Below are 22268 nucleotides of genomic sequence, written 5' to 3' on the forward strand. Positions count from 1 at the left end.
GGGCATCAGTGAAACTCGTGCAGGGACCTGCAGCTCTGCAGGCATGACTGCAGTGATGGACACAATGCAAGAACAGAAAAGTGGCCCTGTGTGTCAGTGACAGAAACAACAGTATGAGCAGACTCATCATACTCAAATTTTCTCTATCAGCTGGTTGACAAAAGGACTAAGACTTTAGACTAGAGTGAACTTTTTCTATTGTTGTGAAATTTAGGGAAAAGGACTACCTCAAGAAAGGGTTAGATAGGTGTCAGGTAAAGAGCAATTGAAAAATATAAAAGATGTCACTAAATTTATACTCCACAACTTCTGAAGCAAATCATACTAATTATCTAAAAATCTTAATAAAAAAACTGAATAGTAGAATAGATGTGGTTGAAAACCAAATCAGTTTTATGGAAGATCAAGCCAAGAAATTTTCTCAGAATGTAGTGCAAAAAGACACAGATGAAAACCGAGAAAGAAGTTTGGAAGTATATCATTCAGTATATGAGGTGTAAATATTCACAAGACATGTAAGATGTTCAGAAATCCCAATATCTTCCTAGTAAAACACCTATAAGGAGAAACTCGAGAGAATGGAAGGAATGATATAATCAACGTAATAATAGAAGAATACTTTTTCCCTAGCTGAGAGAAGATATTAATCTTTTGATTAAAAAAACAAAAATAGAAAATAAGTTTTGGCAAAGATGTGGAGAAATTGGAGTACTTGTTCCTTTCTAATGGGAATGTAGAATGGTGGAATGACTATGGAAAATGGTATGACACTTTCTCAAAAGATGAAATGTAGAATTACTGTATGATCCAGCGATTCCACTTCAGGGTATATATCCCAAAGCCATGAAAGCAATGTCTTGAATAGATATTTGTACACCCATGTTCATGGCAGCATTATTCACAATAACTGAAAGGTAGATACAACCCAAATGTCCATTGACAAATAAATAGGTAAACAGAATATAGCATATACACAAAATGGAATATTATTCACACTTCAAAAGGAAGCAACTTCTGACACATGCTACAACATAGATGAACTTTGAGGATATTATGTATCATTTTACTTGTGTGAGGTACCTGTGGTAATCAAATTCATAGAGACAGAAAGTAGAAGGGTGGTCGCCAGGCACTGGGGGAAGAGGGTAGTGGAGAGTCAGTGTTTAATGGGTACAGAGCTTTATTTGGGGAGATGAAAATGTTCTGGAGATGGATGATGGTGATGGTTGCACAAGGCAGCACAAAGGAGAGTCATGGTGGAACGATTAAGAATGTGGCCTGCATTTGAGTCCTGATGCCACCACTTATTAGTTCTGTGCCCTTGGACAAGTCACTTAATCTCTCTGTACCTCAGTTTCCTCATCTGTAAAATATGGTGTATAATAGTAGCTACCTCATGTGATTGTTTTGAGGACTTTTTTATTAATGAGAACAGCATGTAGAAATAATACAAGTCTATGGCCTAACTTGGAAACATCTATTAAAATTTAAAATGTACTTACCCTTTGATCTATCAATTCCACTTTCCCAGAGTCAATATTCAATAAAAACTAGTTGTCTAGTTAAAGAAAAAAAAGGACACTGAACACAGAAAAACAATATTGCAAAAAGGAACTTAGGACTATCAGGATGAAATTTATGCAATACTAGGAGAAAGATAAAATCTCATAATTTTATGGAAATAAAAGAGAGGTTACCTACTAAAGAAGGAAAATCAGAATATTAGTTTTTTGCAACCCCTAATGCTACAAAAATATGGAGCAGTATCTATAAAGTTCTGAAGGATTTGAATCTTGGATTCTCCATTAGGCCAGCCGTTATTCAAGCGTGAGTGCAAAATAAAGACAATTTTAAACATGGGAAGTTGATCCTCTCTGAAAAAATAAATTACTATAGGATGTTCTCTAGCAAAATGAAAAAGGAAATAAAGAAAGAGAAGACTTGGAATATGAGTGGGGAGTAAAGTAACCAACATGACAGCAGCAAGCCTGAATAGTCGTGAGCTGTTCACACAAACTAGGTGTGAGTTTAGTGCAGTTGTTGAGAAAGAGCCCCTAGGACAGAAGAAGCATAAGAAGAGTTACTTTAAGGATTAATGTAAGTCATTTGGGAGATTTCCGGTAATAAAAACTTACTCTCTATAAGCACACATCTAAAGGCTGATGTATCTTAAGAATATAAGCCAAGAAAAACTATTATAAATTAAAAATTAAGCTGAAAAGGGAAAATTGGTTGTATAATAAATAAAAAATGTAGTAATCAAAACCCCAAGAACATATAGTGAGACAATGCGCTATTATTAGTAGTTAATCTTATTTGAGGACTTATTACATGCCAGATATTGTGCCAGATGGGTGCTATTATTGTCTCCATTTATCGATGAGGAGACTGAGCACAGAGAGATGAAGCAATTTACCCTGAGTCATCAGCTGGCAAGGGGCAGAGGCAGGCAATCTCACTTCATAACTATGCTCCTTTATTTTTTTTTTTAGTGAGGAAGATTTGCCCTGAGGTATCATCTGTTGCCAATCCTCTTCTTTTTTTTGCTTGAAGAAGATTGTCGCTGAGCTAACATCTGTGCCAGTCCTCCTCTATTTTGTATGTGGGATGCCTCCACAGCATGGTTGTTGAGTGGAGTAGGTCTCCGACCAGATCTGAACCTAGGAACCTGGACCACCAAAGTGGAGAGCCAGGAACTTTAACCACTCGGCCACAGGGCTGGCCCCCATAGCCACGATCTTAATCACTATACTAAATATTATGTCCTTGACCCCTTATTGGAGTATAAATTGTTCAACAATGACTCCATAACAAAGAAAAACCAACACTGTTTTGTACACTTTGCAGGCATTTTTCCAACATGTGTCAGATATGTTTCTGTGAACCCTGGAGTACCAGTAACCTATTGCAACAAAATTCTCTGGAACAAACCACCTCATATGTGACAACATGGAAGAAACTTGAGGACATTATGCTAAATGAAATAAGCCAGTCACAGAAGGAAAAATATTGCACAATTCCGCTTACATGAGGGATGTAAAATAGTCAAATTCGTACAGTCAGAGAAGGGAATGGTGGTTGCCAGTGCCTGAGAGGAGGTCCAAGTGTGGAGTTACTAATCAACGGACACAAAGTTTCAATTAAACAAAATGAATAAGCTCTAGAGACATACTGTACAGCATCGTGCCCGCGGCCAAGAATAATATATTGTGCACTTAAAGATTTGTTGAGGGCAAATTCATGTTAGAAGTTCTCACAGCAATACAATACATGAACAAACCTCGTGACTTGAAACAGCTATTACTTGCTCTCATGGCTGTGTGGGTCACTTGAGGGTTTGCTCTAGCCTGGGCCTAGCTGGGGTGGGTTGGCTAAGTTCCATTTGTCTTTCATCCCCCTCTTGGGACGAGAGGCTAGCCTGGACACGTCCTTTCCATTGCATGGTAGAAGCACAAGAGGGCAAGCCCAAACATGCAGCTGCTTTTCAAGCCTTTGGTCCCATCACATCTGTTAACATTCCATTAACCAACCCACATGGCTGTGAGGGAGACAGGAAAGTCATATGGCAAAGGACGTGAATACAGGGAGGGGCAATGAGTTAGGGCCAATAATGCTACGTAGCATTGCCAATAGCCAATCTACTTGTCTCATAGTTGTTACTTGCGGGAAAAAATCATATAAGCAAACCATATATGAAGATTTGCAAGAGAATGGGCTTGTTGAGGAAAATGTAAATGTTACAATCACATTAGTACCTCCAGGGGCTGAAAAGAGAATCTGTAAAATGCCACACACTTAAAAATGTTGGATAAAATTATTACTATTCATTCATTCAAAGAGAGCCTTCCTTAACCAGTACGACCCTTGGGGGATGAGAGGCCCTGATCCTGCTTCCAGTTTAGTACTGAAACTATTGTCTGTGGCAACTGAGGGAGAAGGTGAGGAGGGGCAAAGAGTTAAAATATCTAAGGCAGATATATCTTTACCTGTATCTCTATCTCTGTATCTGTGTATGTATCTATATCTGTATCTATAGATCTCAATATTTCTATCTCTGTGTCTATATTTGCCTTAGATATTATATATATATATATCTCCTATCCTTAATTATTAAAAAATAAAATGATGAATGCATAATTGTGAGTGGGATGTCCTTTTTTCTGATTCTAGGTAGGGGTGTGGGAAGAACTTTACAAGTACTGGAAACAGCACTTGATGGAATAGTCTGGAAGCTGGCTTTTTGCCCTAAGTCTGCCACTAATAAAAGATAAAACCCAGAACAAATTCCATAGCTTTTCTGAGTGACAATTTTCTTATCATTAAAATTGGGCTGGAGGATCTCTAAGATTCTTTTCAACCCTACGGATTTAAGAAGGAAATTAAAAAAAATGGAAATATGACAACAGTATAGATGGGAATTCATTGAAATGCATTTTGTAAAATTAGGAGCAGCAGCTGATTTATAAGAAGCAATAACATGTTCTCTAAAATGATTAATTATAATTGAACAGTTACTATTGATATAGGGATGGCTAGATCTTACGAATAAAATTGTAGGGCTCCTTCCAAACTGGTGTGTTTTTCAAACAAAAAGGCACAGTAAGTTTCTTTAAATTTTTTTACATCAGTACTAGATAAATTACGAAGAGAAAAAACTAAAGGTTATAAAGCATATACTAGGTTATAAGTCGCTGACTAGTCTCTGATTTGCAGTGAAATACTAAAAGTAAGAAAATAAGAAATGTCAGTGGCCTTGTCCTAGGATGTGTCCCTTCTAGTTGACAATACTTCCTGTGTTGTATTATGGCAGAGCATAGTTACATTCGGTCCATCAACTTAGAGGCTGTTGTCGTGTTCCAAACATCTCCACCTTCCCCTGAGAAGCAGTTATGAATCCACAGTCCACTAATGTACATGAATATACATTCCACTAGTGTATGTAAATTTGCATTATAGATTAGGTTTATGTATACAGAATGACTCACTTCACCAACTAGGAGTAGCAATATATCACATCGTCTTTGTTATGCCAATTAATCATTCAAGCAACAACATGTCCTTAGCAGCAGGAAGTCCAGTATCTCCCATTTGAGGGCTTCTCCTTCCCTACTATCCCGTGTTGTTCAGGTGGCTTTCTCAGACCAAAGGCTGTCAATCATATTTCCAAGATAACTGCAAGTTTACATTGGCCGTCTACGTATGGCTTCTCATTGCCATATGGTGTCACTATAGAAGGTTGGTCCTATCCAGTTCCATAGATGCTTGTCACTTGGGAATGATTCTTTTCTAGTCTAAGTCCTGACATTGGCTTCCCTGCGTACTTGGGTTCAGTGTGTAGAGAGAGTGCCTGGTTAAGATTTTGAGTTCTGGAGGCTTGTATGCTGGATTCGAATTTTGCCTTTGCTTCTTTTGAGCTGTGTGACCTAAGCTGAGTTCTCTAACTTTCAGAGCTTCAGGTTCCTCATCTATAAAGTAAAGATAATAGAGTTTATCTCATAGAGTTGTGAAAATGAAATGAGACAACACATAACAAGCAGAGTACCTGGCGCCTACAAGATTTGTAGAAAATATATGTTCCTGCTATCATCTTGATGATGACTCCTAGTGTTAGTAATATAGTAATCATTTCCAAAAGTGTGGCAATATTGCAAGGTTGCTGTGATGCAGAGCTTGTGATTCCATTATTTCCTCTTGGAGGAACCTGGGCTCCCTATGCAAGTTAGTCTACTTCACCGAGAGCTCTGCAAACCAGAGCAATTGACCTCCTGGTCGAGTGCTTCTCTAAGAAACATGGGCAAAGTTATGAACAGGCAATTCATGGAAGAGTAAATTTGAGTGGCCGATACATATAATCTGACTAGTCCTCAGCAAAGTTCAAATTAAGATAAAAATGAGATAACTTTCTATATGCAACAGATCTACAAAAATACACTTCCAGTGACATCAGTCTGTGGGGGTATGGAGCAAAGGTGACCCTCGTGTGTTGTAGATGAGAGGGAAAATCATCACAACCAGTGTGGCTCACACTGTCTCTAAGTAGCAGGCACTGGAAAATAAACTGTGATTTATTTATAAAATAGAATGCTACAAAGTTTTAAAGTGAATGAAGAGTGTGTGTGTGAACATGGATGCATCTGAAAAACGTAATGATGAGTTAAAAAAAAGTTGCTAAAGGCTACTAGAGTATACCATTTACGTACATTTCTTAAAACACACAAACATGTACACAAATGTATGTAATAAAAATATGAAGACATGCAGGCTACAGATACATCCCAACTTTAGGATGTTAACTACTTCTAGGGAATGAAGGGGTGGAAAAGATACAACGAGGGGTAATGGTTTTCTATGTAATGCTTTGTTTCCTTTGAAATTTTAAGACAACGTGGTAACACGCTAACATCTGTTACCTGTGTGTGATGGGTTCATAGGTGTCTATGAAATCACTTTTTGCTCCTTTCTGTAAACATAAATATTTAATAATATGACATAAGATAAAGAAAGTTAGAGGGAAAATAATAGCTCATTTAGCCTTTGGGATAATTAGAAAACATTTGTAGAAGAATAAAATTGGATTTTTACTTTACGTCATATACAAAAGAAAATTCCCTATGGGTTAAATTTTAAGTGAAGAGAAAATAGATCAGATGATACTGTAGGTGATTATTTGTCTGATCTTAGGTAGGGAAAATTACCTTTAAGCATAGTGACAAAAGAAATCTAGACGAAAGAAATTTAAACAAAAGGAAAAGATTAATACATTTTTCTACAAAGAATATAAATTTCCTTTACTCTTCAAACCATAAACAAAATATATATGATGAACTAAATTGATATTCTTAACATGTAAAGGATTTGGAGAAACAAAAGATATGAAATCCTCTCAGGACAAAAATATAATAATGACATGAACAATTTGCAAAAAATAAATACACATGAACAACATGTGAAAATGATCAACAACACAGTTATCAATTTATTGCCTCAGCTCTGAATTCACCCTTCAGTAACTGCTCTGCAATAATGGACCGTGTTGTGTACACATTTCTCTTTACAATGAGCATAATGTTAAGCTTTGTCAATAGGACAAAATGTCACAGGAAAGACATTGTTAGAGTGAGGGATCTTCTCTTACTGGTGTGCTGTGTTTCGTTTTTTCTTGCTAATGTTGCATGAGGAGTCAGCTGTACAGGAGTGTGGGGACATCCAGTGGGCTATGCCCTAGGTGTGTGCCCACAGAGCACACTCCCTCAGCCATCTGGCTGCTTCAGCCTAGACTTGGTGACCACATTCCTGTGGTTCTCCTGATGAGGGCACTACACAGGTCTAGGTTGAGCCTGCAGAGGTGCCCCGAGTCCCCCTGCCTGCCCAATCCCCAGCCACGGCTCATCTGTATTCTGGAGGGTTGCTTCTCATGGCTTTCCCAGACCAGGTAGCATGTGGTCCAGGCCTGTGGCCACAGTGGCACTTTGGTACTCCTTCTCATACTTGCCCGCCCACCAGCCTTGGCTCACCTGTACACCAGAGGACTGTTTCCAGGTTGCTAGGTGACTGAGGACCAGCTCCAGCTTGGCTAACCCTGTGAACTTCTCTGTGGATTTTTAATGGACCCAATAAATTTTGTGTTTCATGGCAAAGAATTTAGTATGAAATATTGTTCTTTCTTTGACTTTTATAAACATTCCCAGATGATAGTGTGTCCCATACATGTCATACAACAGAAAGAAAGGACTTGATTCTACAAATCTTTAGTAATTTTAACTTAGGACGTTTTTAGAACCAAGATTTAAGATCTTATAATGAGAAAACATAAATGCTACTGGTAATCTTCACTTGAAGTCCTGCTTACTCATTTGTATTCTAACTGTAATAAGCAGATATTGACTGCAGTTGATATCAACAATCAAGATTTACTGATCTGAGCTAAATATCATCTAAAATAATGTTAAGGTCAATATGTGTCAGAGAGACCATTGATCTTGTATGAAGACTAACAGGTCATCAATATCTCCATTATTGCACCCATGTATTATAAAAATTCTATTATAAATTTTAGTTTTCAGGAAGTATGTAGTTCATTTGAAAGAGAACGAGAAGATTATTTAAGACCTGTTATAGTTATGGGCGTGGAGACAGAACAAGAGTGTAGTTCAGTGGAACTTCATGAATTCTTTCCTAAAACCATTTCTCCAGCTTACTTGCATTTTGGTGACTGGACTTTTAAGTGGGGTGTGGCTAGAGCTAGGGTGGTTCTGTCATCATCATAAAAGGGCTAAAGAAGTGGAAAGGGGATGGGTTCAAGAATAAAGATCTCAGAGCAGAAGTGGAAAGAGGAGCAGAGTTGAGAGGAGTCATTTAGATTTTCACTTTACTAACACTTTGCTATTCTGCATAGCTCTGTTATGCATGGTTCTACTGTAGTTAGCAGGATAATGTCACGATGTGCAAATCAGAAGCAGAAACATTAGAGGATGTCATGAAAACAAATTCATATTTTTTATAATAGAGAAAAAATTGATACATGTGAACTAAAACAAGGTTTTGATAGTACAAATTCTTTTTTTAAAACAGTACAAATTCTCTTTTTTTGGCTTAAACAGGACTGACTACTGGTTAGAGACGAGCAAGAAGCATCAGCACTAAATCATTAGCAAAGAAGGACCTAGGTAAGCTCAGAACAAAAATTTGTTGGAACCTTCCTTCAGTCCTCCTAGTGAACTGCTAGACCTACCAGGAACTCCCAACGCCAGATACCGGAAAATGTGCTTGATTTCATTGCCAGGGTGATCCTTCTAAAGTGAGCTATTCTAACTGGAGGCTCCCTACAGAGAGGCTAATAAGATACTTTACTGTGGTCTGGTCTATTTGGCAGCAATTAGGAAATCATTAATTCTTTCAACAGATTAATATTAAAGTAATTGTGGACGTACATAGCTGATATATATGTCTATAGTGTCATCACCGAATGAAGGAGAAACCTATGGGGATTATTAAAAATACATCAACAACTGTTACAAGTCAATAAGAAAATATAAAGTCCCAAGAGAATAAAAAGGCAAATACTTTTACAGTTAATTCATAAAAGAAGAAATACAAATTTCAACATGTGTTAAAATGTTCCCTTCAGTAATATCAAAGAAATGCTAATTAGCATCATTACTGAGATTTTTAAGGAGCCTTCCAAATTTTAAGAATACAAAAAATTACCTAGTGTTGCTAAGAATTTGTGGAAAATGGGCTTTTTCATACAATCTGTTAAGTGAAATATTTATCAAAGCCTAAAAAAACCAAACAAAACTATTGAGCATACCATTCTATTTCTAGGAATTTATCCCAATTGAATAACAAGAAATATAGACTTTTAAATACAAGATGGCTTACTGTAGTGTTATTTAAAAGGATAAGGAAATTTAAGTGGCCTAAATGTCCAACAATTGTTGGAAGAGGTATCCACCATGGGCCCCGAGCATCCACTCCTCCACGTTCTGCAAAGTGCGCCAGATCGCAAGGCTTATATGTCTTGTGATATTGAGCAGTTTCTGTAGCTAGTCACACGAGCAACTAAGTAGGTCAAGGTGACCATAGCCTGACTACCGTGGGACAGCATGTTCCTCGAGAGGAGGGGACAAGCTTATCTGCTGCTGGTTACAATGACTGCTGCTTGTCAGAAAGCCCTGGACCTTTGGCTCTGGGTTCTTCTCCTATAACACAACCTTTTGTGTGTGCAGGTATCAGCCATATGACACATCTTTGTGGCACTTGGAGGAAAAGGAACCAACACAAATATACTGATGCGCCTGCTGCCTGCTGTGCTGTGAGTGAGAAAGTCTGTTTCCTCTGACCTGGGAGTCCTGTGTCTTCTACTAGCATCCATGAAACAGTAACAGGCTAACTTGTTAGCTTACAGGTCGGGTAAAATCTCAGATCCTTCCTGGTTCTTGACACAATAGGGAATTTTTTTTAGCAAATTCTGGTCTGTGCCAGTGATAGAGTACTGTCCTAGTCAGCGTGGATTGCTATAACAAAATACCACAGAGTGGCTAGTTCAAACAACAAATGTTTACTTATCACAGTTCTGGAGGCCCTGGCAGATTCAGGGTCTTGTGAGGACCCTCTTCCTCGGGTGTAGACTGCTGCCTCCGTATTGTATCCTCACGTGGTGGAAAAAGAGAGAGAGCTCTGGTCTCTTCCTTTTATTAGGGCACTGATCCTATGGGATCTCCCCTTTATGACCTCATGCAAACCTGATTACCTCCCAAAGGTCCCACCTTCAAATAGCATTGCACTGGGGATTAGGTCTTCGACATACGAATTTTGGGAGGAATACAAACATTCAGTCCATAGCGAGAATTAAGCCACCATGGAAAGTTATGTTCTCAAAAAATCATCAATACATGAAAATGCTCATGATGTATTGATTAGAGGAAAAATAAATTGCCCAACAGTACAGTTTGATATATTTTTTAAAAAGTGTATGCTCAGAAAAATTTCTGGAAGTGGGCGTGTGAAAAGATGAGTGTACAATCATCTTGAAAATGATTGCATCATTTCTTAGTTCATTGTTCCTAAACTTTAGCATCTGTCAGGATCATGTAGAAGGCTCTTAAATATAGCGTGCTCGGTGTCACCCCTACAAATTCGGAGTCAATGGGTCTGGGTGGGGCCTGAGAATGTGTATTTCTAACAAGTTCCCAGGTGCTGCTGCTGCTTGTCAGGGAACCCCACTTTAAGAACCACTCTCCTAGTCCATGTGGCAGTTTAGTGCAGTAGTTATGAGCATGGACTCTGGAGCCGCCTTCCTTGGCTTTGCATTTGATCCTGCCACTCCCTAGTTATGGGACTTAAAGCAAATTTTAAACTCTGTGCCTCATTTTCTGATCTGAAAAATAGCAGTTAACCCATAGTATTAAACTATAAAAAGCTTAGCACAATGCCTATGATATTATAAGTGCTCTTATGTTTTTATGTTATTGTCTAGAAATTATAAATCTGTTAATACTAAGAATTTTACTATTGGCCCCACCAAATTCTGTGTGTGCAGGGAAAAGAGTGTGAGGAATTAGAATCAGGCAGACTGTGCAGACGGTTACCTACAAGCTTTAGTTTCCTCGTCTGTAACAAGGGGCTCTAATTTCTCTCCGGCATTACTTTTGGAAGGATTACAGGTGATCACACGTATAAAATACCTGGCAAGTAACCTAAGTCAGTTAATATTAATCGTCTTAGTTCCCACACCTCTCCTGACTAAGTCTCACTCATTTAATTAACAAAAATTAGTGCCTGCTTTATTCCGTCCTTCTTACTGCTTTAGCTTCAGGATTACATCTTTTCACAGGACCTAAATGGCCCGCTCTCTCGAAACTTACATTGTATTGGGGGGAAATTTAAGATTTAGGCCTAAAAGCTAGAAAGACAGAATGTTGTAATGGAAAAGCAACATCAGGGGTGAGAAAGTCTGATTTTTTTGCTATTCTGCTACTAATGTAATGTTTGGTGTGAGCAAGTCATTTATCTGTGCCTCATTAGTAAGATGAGAAGGTTCCGCAATATGTTTCTAAGATCCTTTAAACTCTAACATTCTTTCAGTCTAAAACTTCTAAAGCTTTATAAATTAGGTGTTGAAAAGTGAAGTGCTTTGTGGGCCCCCTAGGTAATAGAAATGTGTAAAATGGCAGGCTAGCTACAGAGAATGGTGGAGACTGGCAATTTGGGGAACTCATGCCTGCCTGAAGACATTTACATTAGAATTGTTTTTAAAACATTTGCTTGTCAAATACACACTGGCAGGCTGGATTCTGTAACAATTGGTCTAAGGATAGTCTCACTTAGCCATTCAGGGCATCATACCCCTCCACGCTTCAGTTTTCCTATTTTCACAGTAGACCCAACAACTGTTAATCTTAAAAAGAATTTTAAAACTTTTGAAATAATTATCTTCTAAATGCTTTTAGTTAGAATAAGGAGAAAGAATGAAATTCTGCTTTTAAATATGAAAATGGGTTAATTCTGTAAAACAGAATATACTAGGGCTGTCACAAACCATTCAATTGTTTGCACTACTCATTTCAGTGTAACTGAAATAACAGTGCATGTCGAGCAGATAGATCAGCTCTAGGCAAAGAATTAAAATCTGACTGTAAAGAGTCAGCTTGTACCTGGAGGTTTGAGGTGTGTGGGGGGGTGTTCTGCACTCGCGTGTGATTCACTGATGGTTGAGAAGCACATTAATCACATTGTCTGTGGGAAACAATAAAGAATGGAAGTGTTTTACATGTGTATACACATTACAACACTGAATTCCTTGAAGAAAGGATATCCTTTGGAAGAAGGTTTGCTGAAAATGTCAGGGATCATGAAAAGAAATAATAAAATAAAAGATCTTGCTTCTGATTAAAAGAGAAACTGTCCTAATAATTTTCTGATATGTTACTTTCCTGGACTTACGATTTTGGAAAATGAGAACAGAGATAGAGTATTTACTTGCATTCTTGCTTTGATTTAACTGAGAATGTTCGGTTAGGTTTTCATGAAGGAAAGTGAATTGGAGAGTGAGAATTTCCAATGAATTTTGGATATACAAAATACAGATTACTCAGGAGAAAAAAAAGTTTACTTTGAAACCATCTAAAAGGAAGAAGCCTTCAAATTGCCCTCCTTCCCTCCCCCACTGTTCCTCAGGCACCACTGATGGGTTCTCTGCCATTATAGGTTAGTTAGTCTGCATTTTCTGGAATTGTATATAAGGGGAATCATACAATAATACTCTTTTTTGTCTGACTTCTTTCACTTAATATAATTACTTTGATTTATTCGTCATTTTGCCTCTCTCAATAGTCCATTTCTTTATACTGATAAGTAGTAATTTGTTGTATGGATATGCTAAATTTATTTGCCATTTAGTTTCCTTAAAGTTTTTGCCTATTACAAATGAAGCTGCTATGATCATTTCTTTGCACTTAAAAAAATGAAATACTTGTTATAAATCTAACAAAATATGTACAAGAGCTACATAAGGAAAACTACAAAACTCTGATGAAAGAATCAAAGAACTAAATGGAGAGATATTCTATGTTCATGGATAGGAAGACCCAATATTGTCAAGATGTCAGTTCTTCTCAACTTGGTCTATATATTCAATGCAATCCCAATCGCAATCCCAGCAAGTTTTTCTGTGGATATTGACAAACTGACTCTAAAGTTTATGTGGAGGAGTAAAAGACCCAGAATAGCCAGCACAATATCGAAGGAGAACAGGGTTGGAGGGCTGACATTACCCAACATTAAGACTTAGTGTGAAGCTACAGTAATCAAGACAATGTGGTATTGGCAAAAGAATAGACAAATAGATCAACGAGAGAGAGAATAGAGATCCCAGAAATAGACCCACATAAATATAATCACTGATCTTTGACAAAGGAGCAAAGGTAATACAATGGAGCAAAAAGACTCTCTTTGACAAATGGTGCTGGAACAACTGGACATCCACGTGCAAAAAAAAAAAAAAAAAGAATCTAGACATAGACCTTACAACCTTCATGAAAATTAACTCAAAATGAATAACAGACCTAAATGTAAAACGCAAAACTATAGAACTCCTAGAAGATGACAGGCGAAAACCTAGATGACCTTGGGTAAAGTCGATGGCTTTTTAGGTAAAACATCATAGCACAATCCATGAAAAGGGAGAGAATAGATGAAAAGAAAAATAAACAATTAATATACACAGGCTCTGTTTTATTCGTTGTACTTATAATAATCCTATAATTGACAACAACCCCTAAATAATCCCCATTTAATAAGAGAGAAGGCTGAAGTGTAAACAGGTGAAATGACTGTGCAATCTCGGTAGTATGTAGAAGAGAAGCAATTTTCACTCTCCTTGGTCTGATGCCAAACCCCTTGCTTTTAGCACTAGACCAATGTGTGTCCGTATGAAATGGAAGCAATGAGAGTGGCTGGCTGAAGTCTGTTTGGCAGAGCCAGGCGCGGCAGGTCAGAGATAGTGTAGGGTTCTCTCAAGAACCTACAAACCACTCCATGAAACAGAAAGCCAACCTTTGAAATCTACAATGCCCAGCTTCTATCAAATAAGAACTTTCTGACCCTTGTTTCCCGTGCCTTCCCTGCTCCAGCTTTAGAGAGGCCAGATGCAGTCTAGTGAAACAGGATGAGGAAGCAGAGGAGCAAGGTGGGGAATAAAGATGAAGGTCCCAACTCAGCTCTGCCCCTGAAGCGGCCCTTAGAGGGGGGAGGGAGGAGTTTGACTCAGACCATAGAGTGCAAGTGATGCCATTATATTAGACAGCACTTTATGTTGTCTAAAAGTCACTAGAAAAGCTGTAGATCTTAGCAAAGGTATCATCTAGGGGTGGAGAAGATCAAGTCAAGGGGTTAGTGGTGGGAAAAATTAAATTTGTCCTATTTTTTCTGAGTTTATCTCATTTAATAAACTGGTACATTCATATTATTTCCTGTTACAGAAGTCTGAAAAATCAGGATACACCTTCAAAAGATTCAGAGATTCAGGGGCCAGCCCGGTGGCGCAGTGATTAAGCTCACACATTACACTTTGGCGTCCCGAGGTTGGCTGGTTTGGATCCCGGGTGTGGACATGGCACCGCTTGTCAAGCCATGCTGTGGTAGGCATCCCACACATAAAGTAGAGGAAGATGGACACGGATCTTAGCTCAGGGCCAGTCTTCCCCAACAAAAAGACAAGGATTGGTGGCAAATGTTAGCTCTGGGCTAATCTTCCTCAAAAAACAAAAAGAAAAGATCCAGAGATTCAGTTTGGTTTAGATGAGTATACAGATTATTTCATAATGAAGGAAAAAAAAATCTAAGATTCCAGCCTCCTCAAGTTCCATAAGCCCCTAAGTCTTAAGCCTTACTCCTCTGTGAACTTGTATCTACTGAGTGTTTCACTTTTGGTGGGAGCTTCTTTGCTGGTGCTTGCTATCTGTGCGGTGTTCTTTTTTTGTGTTCCTGTTGTCTGTTCCATGATTTTATGGAAGATCAAGTAAATCTAATAAATATTAAAAGTAAATTTAGAGAGTTGAGGTCAAGTATTTCTCTCTTCCTTGAATAGCAAAGCTTTATAAAAATGTATTTGATAATATTTTGAACTTTTCTCCTTGTATTGCTTCCATAGCTAAAGTCTGGGTAACACCTTGATTGCTTTTCTCTAAAATGGCACTACCCAAGAGAATTTGTACTGTTATGAAAATGTTCTATATTTGTGCTAATATGGTCACCATTTGCCACATATGGCTATGGAGCATTAAAATATGGCTGTATGATTGAGGAATTGTTTAATTTTAAATTAAACTAAATTTAATTTGAATTTAAATAGCCATATGTGGCTAGTGGACACTGTGTTGGATAGCACAGCTCGAGAAAATACTTTCTTAAAATTGAATAAACCTTGGCTCCCACACAACCCCTCGTGAACTTCTCATTTAGTTGCACTTATTCATTTCACTCTAAAGAATATCACAGAGAGTATATTTCTTTCTTTTTCTTGAAGGTAACAGGTAGGCAAGCCTCAGCTTGGGGTAGAAGTACTTTGGTAAAAGCTCAATATTTCAGGCCAAAGTGTCCGTTCGTCTCCAGTACTGTCTAGCTTTGAAGTGTTGCTGCCAGTGGCACTAAATGAAGCCCAAGTTCCATGCTTTGGAGATGGTACTGATGAACATTAGCACACACTAATGTGGTGCACACAGTGTGGAGCAAACAGCCGCAGGCGTTGAGGTGTCTGCTTAGCCGTCTTCCTCAGGATCCCTGCAGATCCTTGAGTATCCTCTTAAAGACTCTACTGTCTGTTCTAAGAGCTGCAACAGCTGCATCTTTCCATCCGGTGCAATCAGCAAGGTCCAGGAGCTGCAAGGCCAGACCGCATTCATATTTCTTTCACAGTGCTGTGTACATCAGTCGTACTTAAACCAGCCTTCTCAAGAGTGAGCATCTCTTTTTTTAAACGTTAGTTTCTATTTTGGCTGTTTGAGATCAGGAACTAGTAAGTTTTCACGAGAGTGAATTTTTTTCATTATTTATAATCCTTTTTAATGCAGTGCTTTAAGGTATACTAGTATTTCTACTTTAAAACCCAATTTTCAAGAGTTTCTATTTTTTCTTCTTAACTCCTTTGAAAACAAGACAATGATTTTAAATTAAAATAAATTTTTTAGCTCACAGTATTGTCTTTGTTTCAGATGTAATATGCACCTTGGACTGTGGATAGGAGTATGAGAAAAAATGTCCACATATACACACATAACTTATTATATATATCACACACACACACACAAATCAACTCTACCCAGTAAGTGAAAGCAACAGCCCCATTACAATGCATCTGTGTGCTTACATGCATGTGTAAATATACAATATAGACTTGTAGCTTTGCTTCGTAGATGACATAAAATTGGGCAAAACCCTTTAGATGACAGAGAACTGAACTCACTAAAATTTATTCAGTTTCAGTATATATTTTCTTGGAGGTCGTGTATTCAAATTCTCCATACAGTGCCAAAGTCTCGTTGACAATAGGTGTGATTGGTTGTTTTTGCTCCGTCACATGGGCGTTTCCAGCGATAGGGAGCCCACTGCTTCCCCAGGTAGCCCTTTCTTTTGTCAGCTAGCTATTGTTTTTAGAAAGGTGTCAATATAAGAGTTGGGTCTCCCTCCTTATCTATTATCTAATAGAACCATCTATTTATTGGTTCTATTTTTGACCATTTTGATAAGTATTTTTTATTTAAAAGATATGCATATACCAGATCAAAAAATCTTGTCTATGTGAATGGATAAACGTATCTCAAACAAATGAAAATTCATGCAAAGTTCTAGAATTCTTAGTGACCAAAACGTCTGCAGACAATATAAATGAAGGCTATACTTTGTACTAAGTAAAATTCCATTTATGAAAATCTTAATTTGTAACAAGGATAAAATGGAGGACTTTGATCAATTCTCATATTTTTTTCCATCTACACATGGCTTTAGTATTTTTCTAAATAGCATGTTGTTTTATTGCACCAAAATGTAAAACAATTTACAAAAACTCAATTCACTCAATTTTCCTTATGTATTAAGTAAGTCATTAATTTAGTTTATATCACAAGTCAGCCTGCTGACTTCTATAAAGCACTAGCAAATGTTCCACATGTTCTCTAGCGGATGTTGGTGAGAAAAAATGACTTCTCATTCTGTGTTGCAACTTGAAGTTTTTTCAAGTTGGAACTTGAACTCAAAGAGTTTTTCTGAAAGATACTTTTAATTAAAGGCATACAATGACCACTGATGTTTGTAGCAAAATCAATAATTTTAAAACTATGCCAAAACTATTTATATGCATTGGTTTGATTATGACTTTTTATTTTTTAAAATTCATGGAGATATCACTTATCTTAAAAATCTAGAAAACATCTGAATGAGCAAATACGTATGATGACATCCACTTAAATTATATATGTATTTTTCTACTAGTGCTTCCTGCTAAGGGGAAATTGTTGCACAACTTTATTTAAAACTGTGCTACGTACTAAGAAACTATTAGAACTAATAAACAAGTTCACCAAGCTTAAAGAATGCAAGATCAATATGCAAAAATCAATTGTCTTTCCATACAGTGGCAATGAACAAACAAAAAATGAAATTAAGAAAGCAAATCTATTTATAATAGCATCAAAAAGAATAAAATACTTACAAATTAATTTAACAAAAGAAGTGAAGACTATACTCTGAAAACTATAAAATGTTCAAAGAAATTAAAGAAGATTCAAATAAATGGATAGACATCCCCTGTTCATGGATCAAGAGATTTACTGTTGTTAAGATGACAATAGTCCCCAAATTGATCTACAGAGTCAATGCAATCTCTATGAAGATCCCAGCTGACTTCTTTGCAGAAATTGACAAGCTAATCCTAAAACACATAGGGAAATTCAAGGGGCCCCGAATAGCCAAAACGATCTTGAGAAAGGAGAACGAAGTTGGAAGACTCACACTTCCCAATTTCAAGACTGACTGCAAAGCTGCAAGAATCCAGAGGGTGTGGTACTGGCATAAGCATTTTCGACAAGTGTACCAAGATGATTTAATGGAGCAAGAATAGTCTTTTCAACAAATGGGCTGGGATAACTAGACATCCACATGCAAAAACAAGCAAACAAACAAAAAAACCCGAAATGAGATAGGGCTGCTATCTCACATTATATACAAAAACTTAACTAAAAATAGTTCAAGACCTAAATGTAAGAGATAAGACTATAAAACTCTTAGAAGAAAACGTAAATGTAAATCTTTGTGACCTTGCATTAGGCAATGGTTTATTAGATCTGACACAAAAAATTATAAGCAATAGAAGAAAAAATATATAAACTGGACATCATAAAAATTAAAACCTTTTCTGCTTCAAAGGACATAGTTCAGAAACTGAGGGGCTTGGCCCCATGGCCGAGTGGTTAAGTTCGCTTGCTCCTCTTCGGCAGCCCAGGGTTTCTCAGGTTCGGATCCTGGGTGCACACATGGCACCACTCGTTAGGCCATACTGAAGTGGCAGCCCACATGCCGCAACTAGAAGGACCCACAACTAAAAATACACAACTATGTACGGGGGGATTTGGGGAGAAAAAGCAGAAAAAAAAAGAAGATTGGCAACAGTTGTTAGCTGAGGTGCCAATCTTTAAAAAAAAATTTAAAAAAAAAGAAAATGAAAAGATAACCCATACACTGAGATAAATATATTAGGAAATTATATATCTCCTAAGATACTTGTATCCATAATGTATAAAGAACTCAAAATAAGAGAGAACTCAATTAAAAAATGACCAAAGAGTTTGAAAAGACATTTCTCCAAAGGTATGCAAATGGACAATAATGATATGAAAATATGCTCAATGTCATTAGTTATTAGGGAAATGTAAATCAAAACCACAATGTGTTAGCACTTCACACTCAGAAGGATGGCTAACATAAAAAAGACAGTAACAAATATTGCCTAGGATGTGGAGAAATTGGAACTCCCATTTACTGCTGGTGATGTTGTCAAATGGTGCAGCCATTTTGGAAAACAGTTTGACAGTTCCTTAAAATATTCAACAAAGAATTAACATATTGCCCAGCAATTCCATCCCTAGGTATATACCCCAAATAAATTAAAACACACGTCCACACATGAACTTGTACAGTCTGTTCATAGCAACATCAGATATAATACCAAAAAGTGGGAACAACCCAAATGTCTATCAACTGATGAATGCATAAAGAAAATCTGGTATATCCATGCAATGGAATATTATTCAATGATGAAAATGAATCAAGTATGAAACATGCTAAACATGAATGAAACTTGAAAACATTATGCTAAGTGAAAGATGTCAGTCATAGACTACAGATTGTCATGTTCCATTAGTATGAAATGTCTAGAATAGGCTATTTTACAGAGATAGTAAATAGATTAGTGGTTCCTAAGGGCTGGGGGAGGGAAGAATGGGGAGTGGGTGCTAATGGGTAGAGTTTCATTTAGGATGATGAAAACATTCTAAAATTAGATAGTGATGGTGGTTGCACACCTCTGGATATAATCAAACCCACTCTAAGATATACTTTAAACCATACTTTAAAAGGATAAATTGTATGGTATGTAAGTTGTATCTCAATACATCTGTTATAAAAAACAAAAGAGAACTGTATTTTGTTTAAAACAGGTAAAAGATGTAGTCCCCTTTGAGAAGGATCTCAGTAGAGAAGACTGCTGAAAACAGGCAATAAATTATGAAATAATGAGACTTCATAATATGGTAATAATGTGTTTCTATTTAGAGAGGGATAAGGAAGAGTGTAAATAGAGTGGAGAAAAATTAATTCTTTTTCCTGATTAAAGGGGAAATGGTCATGTATATTGAAGAGGATCCATTCCAGTTGATCTTCTTAGCATCCTTTTGTTATGACCTCAGAAGGGAAAGGGAGGAAAAGGAGCAAGTGAACTGAAGAAGCTTTCTATTATGTGTACAAGTTTTAAGCTTTTCCATAAAGTCACAAGCATTAAGCTAAAAAATGAGTAACTGACAGTAAACTGAGTGTAAGCTGAAGATTTTTCTTAGGGTTCAATAAAGTAAATCAAGTACTAAATTAAATGATGATTATAAACAAATGTAACTTAAGGACACAAATTTAAGCCAATGTAAAACTAATATGAGACAAAAAATTGGAAACCAATATTCCTCATCAACTAGATGCAAAAATTCTTGACAAAATATTAGCAAATAAAATCCAAAAGTATACGCAATGCCCAATACATCATGGGTTTATTTTAAGAAAGCAAGTTTAGTTTAACATTGAAAACCAATCAGTGTAAGACAACACATTAACAGAAAAAAGAGAAAATTTTTCATTTCAATATGTGTAAAAAAACTTTTGACAAAATCCAACACCAAGTCATCATACAAACACTCAGTAAGTGGGAGTAGAATGAAACTTCCTTAATTTATAAAGATTAAGATAAACTGTGAAAAAGCTACAGCTGACACATACTTCATGGCAAAACCTTGCAGACCTTGCCCTAAGACCAGCAACAAGAAGAGGATGCCCACTCTCTTGCAATAAAGAAAGAAAAGAAATTTAGAAAACATCCAGATTAGAAAGGAAGTAGTAAAATCATATTTATTTTATGATGACATCATGTATGTAAAAACTCCCCAGGAACCTCCAGAACAACCGCTAAAACTAATACGTGAATTTATGTGGGTCTCAGGGTGAAAGGTCAGCATGAAAATTCCACTATATTTCTATATACTAGCAACAAACAATTGGAAAATTAACTTAAAAAATATATTTCTAATAGCATCAAATTACATGAAATATTTAGGAAAAATTTAACAAAATATATGTGTATCCATGAAAGCTACTCCAAGACATTGCTGAGAGAAATGAAAGAAGAGCTAAATAACGGAATGGTAGACCACATTAAAATCACAAAAGAGCTTTCTTTTTTTTTGGTAGAAGTGGACAAATGATGCTAATACTTAAGCGAAAATGCAAAAGTCTTGGAATCGCCAAAAAAATTTAAAAAGAGAACAAAGTTGGAGGATATATACTACCTGATTTTAAAATTTATGCTAAAACTATAGTTATCAAGGCAGTGTGGTATTTCAGAAAAAGATAGACATGTAGCCGATGGAATAGGACAGAAAGCCAGAAATAGACCCTCACTTATGAGGTCAAAGTGTCAAGGTGATTCAGTGTGGGAAAAGTATGGTCTTTTCAACTACTGGATATCCATAAGGAAAAAAATGAGCCCTACACATTTCCTTATACTGTGCACGAAAATTAACGCAAAATGGATCATATATGTAAATGTAAAAGTTAAAGCTACAGTATTTTGGAGGAATAAACAGGAGAAAATCTTCATGATCTTGGGGTATACAATATTTCTTACCAGGACACAAAAAGACCACTAGTCATAAACGAACAAAATAACTGATAAACTGGATTTCATCAAATTAAAAAACTTTTGGTTTTTGAAAGATACCTTTAAGAAAATGTAAACGTAAAGCACAGACTGGGAAAAAAAATATTTGAATACATTTATATGACAAAGAACTAAATATCTGGGCTCTAACAAACATTTGCTACTTGATAATGAATGTATAAACAACACAACAAAATGTTTGAATACACACTTCACAAAATAGATATACAAATGACCAATAAGCATATAAAGGGATGCTGAGCATAATTAGTCACCAGGATAATGCAATGAAAACCCCAGTGAGCCATAACTATATACTCCTGCGATGATCAAAGGATTTCTTTACGTGTTGGCAGAGCGGTAGAGCAATTGGAAGTCACCTTCATTGCTTGTGGGAGTATAGAAATGTATTATTTTGGGAAATATTTTGTCAGATTCTTGTAAAATGAAACATACACTGAACATATGACCCAGCAAGCCCACTCCTGGCTATTTAACCAAGAGAAAAGAAAACATATGTCCGCACAAAGATCCGCACCGCAGTGATCAGGGCAGCTTGAATCAAACAGCGCCAAACCGAAAACACCGAAATGTCAACAGGTAAATGGCTAAACAAATCACGGTAAATTCACACAGTTGAAGAGTACTCAACAACAGAAAGAGCTAACTAATAACACATGCAACAACATAAGTGAATCTCGAAGAGTCATACTGGGTAAAAGAATTCAGACACACGAGTATAGACTGGATAATTCCATTTACATTAAATTTTAGAACAGACAAAACTAATTTGTAG

At 36.8% G+C, this 22268-nt stretch overlaps 1 protein-coding gene across 9 annotated transcripts in view; it reads left to right on the top strand.

Annotated features, from left to right (window-relative positions):
* ZPLD1 (zona pellucida like domain containing 1) overlaps positions 1-22268 on the top strand; it is a 317360-nt gene that overhangs the window by 149542 nt on the left and 145550 nt on the right. For 8 of the 9 annotated variants that reach the window (XR_011503139.1, XR_006528379.2, XR_006528380.2 and 5 more), the window contains 2 exons: positions 8601-8666; positions 9729-9814. The exons of the other annotated variant lie outside the window; for it this stretch is intronic. The gene's annotated coding sequence lies outside the window, so the exon portion shown is untranslated. The remainder of the gene's footprint in view (positions 1-8600; positions 8667-9728; positions 9815-22268) is intronic. 9 annotated transcript variants of the gene reach the window in all.

This window comes from Equus asinus, chromosome 5 (assembly GCF_041296235.1).
Source record: "Equus asinus isolate D_3611 breed Donkey chromosome 5, EquAss-T2T_v2, whole genome shotgun sequence".
Taxonomy (NCBI): Eukaryota; Metazoa; Chordata; class Mammalia; order Perissodactyla; family Equidae; genus Equus; species Equus asinus.